Raw genomic sequence first — 11,073 nt, forward strand, 5'->3', positions numbered from 1 at the left:
CTTAAGTGCAGAGAGCCAGAAGGACCCTCTAGTATTGTCCACCGAGAGAAAGAGAAACACGTTGACAAAGGAATCCATTGTTCATGGTGAACAATTCAAGGGGCCTAGTAAGCTGTCCTCTGCGATCAGGCAGCCGGCCGCTGATTTGAATGCAAGGGGCCACTCCAAGGAGAAATGGTAATATATGGCAAGATACCGCAAACACTGGCCAATATTAAACCACGCAAGTCGGCTATTGCCAACTTCTGTAAACACATGCTAAGACCGCAGACAGGTGAGTTTAGCCGGAGCTGGAAGAATCTTTGATGTGTTTTATCTGCAGCATGTTGCACCTGCTCCAGGGATAAACCACTTTTATGTTTTGAGCCCTCAGTAATGCTGCTGAGGTCCACGTGGTAACGGTTGAGCTCGTATGGACGCAGAAGTGCTACCCCAGTCGTCCGACTGAAATGGTGGTATTAATCGTTAATTTATACCCCTCGGTATGACCAATCACGTCAATTGTGCTCCTATACAATTGAGTCCATTATGTGTCAGTATACATTGTAAACTTTTCTATTTACTTTTGATTGTGTCCCCAATGTTACATGAAATATCATTAATCGTCATGATAATTTTGGACTGTATCTTGAAGTAACATTACATCTCATCTGTTTGTGATTTGGCGCTATATAAATTAAATTAAATTTGATTGAATAATAGAATATAATCGCTAATTAAATTAAGGTGTGGCAATCTATTTTAGCAATAAAGTAAAATTAATCAGTTTCACATAGTTTATTACTTACTAATCATTTTTGAGTTAGAAATATTATCGTCTTAATTTTTATTTCATTTTATTCTTATTAATTTTATTTAATATCTACACATACACACACACACACACACATATGTATATACATAAGTGTGTATATATATATATATATATATATATATATATGATATTTGTTAATATTTACACAACAGCTAAAGGTTTATGTGTTTCCATAGCAGGTTGTCTCTATGCATATCGTCTTTGTTTTAATTTTCTCTACACAACCCTGACACTCTCACAATCCTACCTGTCACTGTTTATCATTTTATCATTACACTGCACATTTGTTGAGAGATGGACTGATGGAGTGTCGCTTTCAGTGTTACAAAGCCAGACCAACGTCTCATGCAAACACCCTTTTGTCATGTTTTGAAAGTTCAGTTCCTCAACTTATCATTTCATAAACACTGACAATTCCTCATTTGGATGTTTTGTCGATTGATAAATTGTATTTGTCTCTTTCTTTGCGGACTCCTTATCAATAATACTGGGTCACTTGACTAGCGAGGTGAACGTCAGCACTAATGTAGAGGTCCTTGACTCTATCTGATAAATGTCATGAGCTGTTTGCATTGATCTGCCTGTCCTTGAAGGACTGTGCCCGTATGTGGACATCTTTGTGTCTTCTGTGGTTTCACCAAAAAGGTAGAAGTATTGGATTATTGCTTCTTTAAAAAAGTGTGTGAATGATGTATTTCATGTTTTGTACTGTGGGGTAAAGACTGATATAGCAGTGGTGCAATGTTGTGTCCATATGGCAATAAGATTTTAAAATACACATATTTGCTATAAATTTATAAATCTTGCTCCTGGCCTACAGCTGTTTCTAAGTCACGTACTTCAGCCTGAACAGTCAGGGCACTGGAAACAAAATAGACTACTGGACAGGACACACTGCAAAACAGGTAACATTAACTGATGTTCATTATTAGCCCAAGCCAAATTCCATTAAATGTTACTCTGTGGCAGCAGACATTTTTTTCTGCTTCCTTTTGACGCAGAGGGCAGAGGTGACAACAGTGCTGAGGTGAGTTGCACTCAAATCTTCTGTGTCAGCCGTTCATATGAAAACAAAGGCACACGCTTACCCTCCCTTCAAAGCATTGCTCTTACTGATGCCCATTCATACGCAGCAGATGACACTCACAGCATGCAAACCTGCAACAATTCAGTGAACTCATACACAGCCTTCCCTTGCAAATACTGTGACTAAACCTCACTTTCGTCTCATATTCACAGCACACTGCTCCTCAACGCTGTCAGTTAACCCTGCAATTAACCCGCACCACTGCCAAACATCATTAGGGAGAGAAAGAGGGGGAACAGAGATGGAGATTGAGAAAGATGAAGAAAAGATAAATGGACAGAGTGAGACATAGTGACATGCATATGTGGGATATTTAAGCATGGCACTAGAAATCGTTCATAGAAGTTTTTTGTTTAGTTTTGTTTCTTTGCAAATTTGCTGGATTCGTATTGTTCCTGCAATTATTTTCTTTGGGTTTTATAAATATTTTGCCTTTGTCAGTGCACCGTGTCTAATATATCTTATAACCATTTCATATCGTTGAAATTTTCCCCATGAATTTTTGGTTGGGAATGATTAAATTACAGTAACCATACAGCATCACCCTATGACCTCTCCCATCCCCCCACCTTTTTCTTTTTTTTTTATTCCAGATTGGGTAGTTCACAGTAGAGAGGTTTGGGCGTTGGGGCATCAGGGAGGTTTTGCATACAGCTGTATTCAAGTCCGGGGAATCTCTGACAGGCTGATGGATGAGGGTTTTAGAAATTAAACAAAACATAACCTCACAACATTTTGTATGATTATATCTATCAAAGTATTGAATTTATAGTCAAAGTAACCAAAATAGTAGAATTACTGTAGCACTTAACATCAGAATGGAAGTTTTTTTAAATTGCGTAGGCTTAATGCTAAAAGAAATTTCTGCTGGCATTTAACCATATCTTTTTTTGTGTTGCAGTAGTTGCTTTCAAACAAATAGCAGAACGGAGTCCGGGGGATGTAGATGTTTCTGTACATCATTCGTCACAACAGAATCTGAAAGCAAAGAATACGAGGGGGAGTTACCTACAGAGTACTAAAAATTCCCCAGCCCCTTCGAGAAGATTAATTGTTGAATACGTTAGATATTTGTTTTTATTGAGACATTACTCATAGAAATGCATTTTGCAAAACTGCTCATCATAGGTGAAATTATCACACGCGTTTTTTCCCCATGCCTCTATAAATCCCATAAACATGACCTGATTTCATATCCTAAGGAACTTAGCTGACACTAATGCTGCTGCAGATAAAGCTGATGAAGTCGTACACTGAGGTTACGGTTCAGCCATTGTTTTCCTCTCTGTTGATGCTGTGCTTATGCTGGTGCAGTGCAGTGCACATTCTGTCTTGTGGGTATTGTGGAGTATCTGGGGGAACTGTTTAGTCCCCCATAAGAAGATTAGAGATGATTGGTTTTATTGACCGGTCTATGCTGCGGTTATCAGGGCGACTCTCAGAACACGGAGCTACGCTTTTGTCTGGCCCTCATTGTTCTTCCCAGACTAAGACCCTGCGCTGATATGAATTTGATATGACAGTAAAGTGCCAATTATGTACATACGTGCAAGGCCCTTGCTCCTTTTTAACTCTATGTGGAAAGAAAAGACAGGGACGCGAGGGAGGAACGGCATGAGAGATAAGGTTGAGGAATAGCTTCAAGGGTTAGCGAGCAGGTCTTAGGCTTAATCTGCAGCAAGAATACGGAGTCTGTTATTTTTCTAATCCTTGTATTGTTAATAAAACGCTGACATTGAAATATTGATGAGTGATAAAGAGGCTATGTCTGTGTGGTTATTTTTCACCCTGTCTTCCTGTCATATCTCATCAACATCAGCTGGATCTGTGATGGACTGATTGGTATGACCAGTTAGAAGGTTGTGAATGTACACAAAACAGGAAAATTACAGTAATTTAATTTTATTGTAGCATCGATAACACTTTTAAGATTTTTCCCTGTGATTCACTTGTTAGATTGATTACTTTTACTGTACCTCCATCTATGCATTCATTGGCTGAAATAGTTATATTTGAAAATGGCGTACACACTTATTTTTCACGATCATAAATTGAAATCATATGCATTTAACTTGCCCTGCATTTCACTGACCCCAGGCCATTATAAAATTCATATGCGTGATATGTGCACTTGTTTGTGAGTACGTGTTCACATCTGTATTTATGCCCTCTGTATTTGTGTGCATGGGCTTGAGTCAGCCTGCCATTTGGAATCAAAGTTAGAAATGGTGTGTAAGTCTTTTTCTAATTCCCTTTTATTCCTCTCCTCCTTTTCTCTCCCTTTTATGTACTCGTCTTGGAGAAAAGGTGTTAAATCATCAAAATCATTCCCTGGCTATTATATCCAATTAATGCCTCCTCATGGTGTTTTATTGTGTTATAAACTGCTATTGCTTGTGGTTCAGTAGACAAACACAATGTGTGTCTGTGCTGCCTGCCACCGGGGGTTGGCTATAGCTGTGCTGGGGAGGGACAGAGGGGGACTTGGCCACTGCCCATGGGGGCCCGGGCCACTCTAAATCAGTTAGTTTTGGAGGAGATCCTGGTCGGCTTTTAAAGAGGGTCCATTATAGGCTTGTTAATGCCTCAGCCGAGGGGGAAACACTACTAACTGCTCTCAATTCTCTATGCACTCAATCTCCTTCTCTCCTTCTCTCCTTCTCTCCTACTCTCTCACACAAACACATACACCTAAAAACACACACCGGTTTTCTTCTCCCTTTTGCTGTCCGGTCGTCCGTGTGTTTCCGTTGAGATATGTCAGTGACTGTTGACTTCTTCCGGTATTCAGCGTGCTTTTCATTCAGACAACACACCCGTCTCTACCCAAGTCTTCTGTACATGGATTTCATGGCTCTGGCCTGCACTGAACGCAACACGAAATCACAAAGTTGCCCATTTATTGCATTGATCTGTGTGCTGTGTGTCTGAATATATTTTTTTGTGCATGCTTGTGTGGAGCTATGACCATCGTGTGTGAGCATTTGTGTGTACAGTGTGAAATGTGCTAAGCAGATTGAGGGTTTTCTTTGAAGATGTATTTTGGAGCCTAGAGGTGGGGGATTGCGGAGTGTGTTATTTCATATTTAGGACAGTGTGCGAGGGTCTTTTGAGACAGAAAGCGTGTGTGAAATTTTAATTCACACTATATGTGTGAAGCTGCTTAGTTCATTTAGCACTGAGAGGATACCAAGAGATATGCTTCAATTCCCAGTATGTCCTCTGTGACACCACTTTAGAGTTTCCTAACAAGCATCAAGACCTAAAACTACAAAGTTCATCAAGAAGCAGTTTTTTTTTTTGCTTTGTCTATGCCTGTTATTATTATTTTTTTTGTATATTTTTGCTGCTTTTTGTTTAACTCACTTATTCTTTGTGGGTGAAGTGATCACGGTTGCTTTGTGCTGCTCATGGTCAAGCTATAGGCACCAATATTGCCACACCTGAGGTGCAAGCTAATGTCTTCCATCTCTGCATTCTGAACCGTCGTCAAGGAAAGGTGCCTCTCGGTCGCCCTGGAAACCATGCCTCCCAGCATGCTTTGTGTAAGTGACAGGAGAAAGGTGTGACCGAGTGAGAGCTTTGTCTGAATGGACATCTTGTGAGCTGGACCAGGAAATAAAGATTTTTTTTTTAAACCAACCAGTGGCACCTAAATGTTGCTTTACATATTTTACCACTCTGAAAGAAATATTTTTTTTATTATCAACCATATATGCTGTCAGTTCTGTGGTATCACTCTGTCTGTAGTGAATTGAAAGACTGAATTGTAAACACATTGGAATTATCTTTTGCTTTTCATGTTTAAATTTTTATTCTCAGTGACAAAAAGTGCATTTTTTAAAAAATGACAATATCTGCAATGTAATGTTGCTTTTGAGGGAAAGAAGCAAGATAAGTGACTGCCATGATTGGTTACAGCAGTGGCAGCCTGTGTTCATCTCACTCCCCTCTGTGCTCGCTCATACGAGACGATCCGAGAGTGTCTTCCTTGAAAAAGACATGTGTGTCCCTCTATCTGTGTCCAGAGCACAGAGGTCCCCCGTGAATAAGTGCAATACTGAAGATAGCTTTCAATCTTACCACATCTTTGTGTTGTTTTTTTTCACCTGATGAACTTAAGGGCACAGTTGTAGTTTGGATTCTGCAGTAAATATATGCAAGTGCTTGTGTGCACAGACATCAACACTGCTTGCAAAATGTTTTGTATGAATGTATGCGTTTGTGTGACTGCTCAGGTTTCAGTTTCAGAAACCTGATAAACTGTGAAACCAATAACAGATAAAGTATCAGACAGCAGTCCAGCAAGGACCTGGAAATGGACATTTCCTGAACACTGACCAGATAAGCAAAATCAGACATAACAGACTCCAGGGAACAGTTGTTAGGTCTTGCTGATACTTGCTATAAACTCTCCAGTTTTAGTTTGTGTGTAGAGCCTTTTATGTCCTTTTTTAAAAAACAAAAACTTTAATTGAGCTGTAAATGTTGCGCATTTCTCAAAGTACAACATTACCACCTATCAGCAATGACAGGGTGACACAAGCATGATGTAAACAACAGCATCCACAAATACACAAAAATTGTTACACGTTAATTAGATCTCACCTTTAGTACTCCTACCCCTGCCTTAACACGACGTATTGATCTCTCATAGCTGTTGATTGCACTTGACAGAAAACTTTTGGATCGCAGCAAACACATGTAAACTTCTCACCCTCCCAAAGCCACATTTGATTTTTTTTTTTTTTTTTTTTAACAAATGCTCCATTAATCACAAATCCCCCCACATCCACACATTTTCCCACCCCATTATCATTATCAGCATCTCATCACCACTTTGTCATTAGCTGCCTCTAATGGTGCCTGTGTTGTTTTCTCATATTGCAGTTTGTGCTGTGCCATCAAACGTGTTCGATTTGGTTTTGATTACTGTGGCCGCTGCATTAGGTGTGATACTGCTCTCTCAAACAAACCTACAGCACATTTAATGAGATTCATTTGCTGTTTGTTGTTGCTCTTATGGGAAGAATAATCTCTGAAAGAATGGATTCCTAACTTCATGAATCCATCTAAGTAGATGTGCAAACCTATTTTTGTACTTCTTTAATCTGTGTCTGTTATCCAACTATTTCTTTAGATATATTCATCTACCAGCCTGGCTTTTTTTTTCTCATTAAGCCTGGTCTTGTCTTCCTGACCTTGTACTTCTTTTTCCTCCATTTTTAGTCCTTTTAACATTCATTTTACCTATTAGCCTACTTTATCCTCCTCTCCTCTTTTTCCTGCATGCCTCAGCAGCCTCTTCTTCCTGTCTGTCTGCGTTGGCATGAGCTTCGCTGGCTCTGCCCCTGCCTGCCCGCACTTTATGCTGATTGGACCAGCTGTTCCACTTAAATTCACCATGGCAACCACAACCTGTCGCCTAGCAACGCTGCTCTTCTCCCTGATTCCTGCCAGTGTTCTCCACAGGCAGAGGGAGAGAGAAAGGGAGAAGAAGAGATAGAAAATTCCCTTAGATTGTTTTGGTGTGTGTGTGTGTGTGTGTGTGTGTGTGTGTGTGTGTGTGTGTGTGTGTGTGTATGTGTATGTGTATGTCATACATGGTTATGTTTGTTGTCCCTTCTGTGTCAAAAGGAAATGTGTTGAGTGAGCCCATGAGATGGTTAAATGCAGCCTGTGTTTGCATGTGGGCCATAGGGACCTTCAGTTAATGCCAGAGTTAGCTGGAAGGCATCAGTGTATGCACCAAATTCAGCTTTATATACATGTGTGTGTCTTTTTGTCTCCTGTTGTGTGGACTTGTCCTCTCAGGCGTGATGAGTGGAAGGGTACATGCAAGCGCAAGCTAAAGAATTCATGGTACTGCTGCTCTCAGAGGCCCCACTGTCAGAGAAGCCTCATGGTCTAAGCATACTAATCAGAAATACTAGATAGATGGACAAACACACACACACCCATTCAACAATAAACACCACAACTGTCCTAGTGGTTGTCCAACTATTTTTACAGGAGAAGATTACTTAGATGCTAGACTTTGTCATACAGTCTAGGAAACAAACCCATTGTCTGGGAATCACACAACCTGTCCTGGGAGGGCACGAATTTGCCCTTCACCTCTTATATGACGCTCTTATACACGTGTACAAGTCCAAAGTTTGAGTTTGTTCTCACTTCCCACAGGGGTGAAGTGAGAACACACCAGATAACAACCGTGTGAAGGCCTCTACCAAGCCATCAGTGAGCTGTCTGTTTTCTACCCTCTGTGCAGTTTCAATATTGATTTCTGATGAGAGCATACACAAACATGAATCATGAATACATTAACTTATTTCAATGTGTGTTCAGCTGCCTTCATTCCATCTTTAGAGAATTCCATCTGGCTTTCTACTAAATTTGAGGGACTGAAACATGGGCAAACATGGATCATATTAATGTCTAATTTTCTTAATCATACAGTGCCTGTTAGAAGTTTACATACATCTTGAGCATGGCAAAAAAACTTGAGCTGTCTCTTTTTGGGGGATGGCTATGTTTGGGGGTTTAACACATATTTAGAAAAAAAATGTAGTTGCAGTTATATTTTACAGTAAAATGTACAAATCTTAAAAATGTACATACACTGACTCGGATTATAAATTCCGTAGCTGTGATAGTTACAAAACCCATTTTAACTTACCAAGACCTCTAACTTCCTGTACGTGATCATGACTGACTGCATCATGTAGCTTCTCTGTGCCAATATAAAAAAGGAAATTAAACAGAACTCTCTTGGACGACCAGCACATGGTACAGTTGGAATATCCAAAAACACACTATTTAAAGCTGTAGGGCCACCAGAAATCTCCAGAATAATCACTCATTATGCCGTAACCTCAAAATCCATAAAAGTAATTTTTCTTCCACAAAGTGTTTGTGTGCTTTCATATGTGTTTGCATCAATATAGAATCTGACATCCAACACTTTGTTATTCACTTTTCATTTATATATTACATTTTTTTTTTTTTTTCCTCTACCCTCTCCCCCAAAAATATCAGCATTCACAGTCGCAGTGGCTCCAGTAAGTCATAAACCCCATCCTGGGACTTTGAGAATATTTTATAAATGGCCTAATGAATTTACAGCAAGAGTCATTCCCATATTGTCAAGTTCCTACCTGATTAAAAAACTTTAAATCATTCCCGTTTGTTTAAGACTCTGCATAAGAATCAGAGCCATTTATCGAAGAAATATGTTCATAAAACTATGCTGCAAGAGACATATTACTGGCTGATGACTCATCCTATGTCTGTGTTAAACACACAAACACAAACAAGCAATAGTTACACTTTTGTCTATCTTCCCACTCCTTCGAGCTCTTCCTCTGTCTTCCTCTCGCCCCCATCCTCTTCCCCACTGCCTCAAAGGAAAACAGAGATATGACTTGTGTCTGCTCTCCAGCTTCTAATGCACAATTGTGGTCGCTTTATTGATATCACTGTGGCTTGTGTGAAATTTCAACACATACTGCCGCAGCGGTTAACATGTTCTTCGACTTTCTTGACTTTTTCCTTTCACCGACTTTCCCAAAACACCTCAGCCACAGGGGCAGAAATGCATTGCACATATGATCGGCTGTCTTTTTTAAATAATCACACTCACGCAAAGACACACAAGTGAATCCGCAGAGTCTGGTAAAGACATGCAAAGTGTATGAAAAACAACAATGATGAAAAAGGCTATTTCTATAGGTGATTTGTACAAGATGTTACATGCATACTCCATTAAAAAAATAGGTTGAATGGATACAAGCCAAGACTCTTATGGTAATTGAAATAGATTTTTCAGAGAGGCTGCCAGTTGGCCAACCAGGATTTGAAGCAACACTTGGCCCCCTTGTGTCAAATGGGGCCTCAAGACCAATCTGTTTGATTGGAAACATATAGTTGAAAACATGAAGGAACCACCTTGCCCAAAGGGAGCTGGGAACTAACATGGGGGTTATACCCTGACCATTTCAGAAGCTCGTCCATTCAGCTACACCGTAACCTCTCCCCTTACCAACCGCCCCCTTTCACAATAGCATTTTCTACAGCTTCTTACTAAGTGGTGCCAAAGGTTTGACAGTTTGGTTACTTCATGTTTCCATCAATTTGAGTTATTTTTCTTTTAATTTATTCTCTGTTTCTGAGCCACAGCTGAGCAACAATTCAAACAGTCCAGAGACAGTCATGTGTTAATTTAGTCTCACAGCTCTAATATGAGTAGATTTGTTGGGGTTTGGGGTGTTAAAGTCCTACTAAAAAATAACTACGGATGTCTCTGCAGATGTGTAACTTGGCTGCAATGTTAATCACAAATTTTTGTTGCTATAAGAAAAAAAATAAAAAAGAATCCAATGGCTCTTACCAGTACACTGGCAAATGATTGCTCTTGAAAGACAAATATCCAAACATCTTATGAATAAATCCACAATAGCCAGAAACTCACAGAAACATAGTATGACATCACGTTATCCCAGTCCACTCTCACAAAAAAATGCCAAAATGTATTACAGGTACATTTGTCCACAAATGAATAGGTATAGGTATATACCTATATATACCTAGATATAGGTAGTGCAGAAAATAGGAGATGGTAACGGTTTATGTTGCCTGTTGTTTGTTTAAAGCAGAAATGGTGAGACATGACATGATGATAATACCTAACCATGACTTATAAGCATTTTTGTATGTGTTATAGTTGCGTACTATCAATTTTTTAAAAGTTTCAAGTAATACAAAATGTATAATTATGGAGCCCAGAAAGTGATGTAAATCTTTATAATTTTTGAGCCTTTAATGATCAATGGCAATTTTTTTGCATCCTGGACCAACTAGTGCAGTGAGACTAGTTATCCATATATGTTCTTTCCAGAGCAAAACATATAAAATTCAAAATTCTTCCTTAGATTTCAACATGCATGAATCCTTCTCTTGATTCGTCTTCTATTTCAGACAGTTTCACGACCTTCATGTTTCCTATTTTTTCCTTTTGAGGGTTGATACAGGAAAAGATTTTTTTGCCGTTTTGGAAGTTTTGGCCTTATTTTTTCTTTTTTTCTGAGGGATCGATATAGGAAAAGATGAGAGTTTTGGAGGATCTGTAGTGCTTTGAGGATTGAGGAGAATGCTTGTGGAAATGGAGGACAGA

Source organism: Odontesthes bonariensis, chromosome 10 (genome assembly GCF_027942865.1).
Source record: "Odontesthes bonariensis isolate fOdoBon6 chromosome 10, fOdoBon6.hap1, whole genome shotgun sequence".
Lineage (NCBI taxonomy): Eukaryota > Metazoa > Chordata > Actinopteri > Atheriniformes > Atherinopsidae > Odontesthes > Odontesthes bonariensis.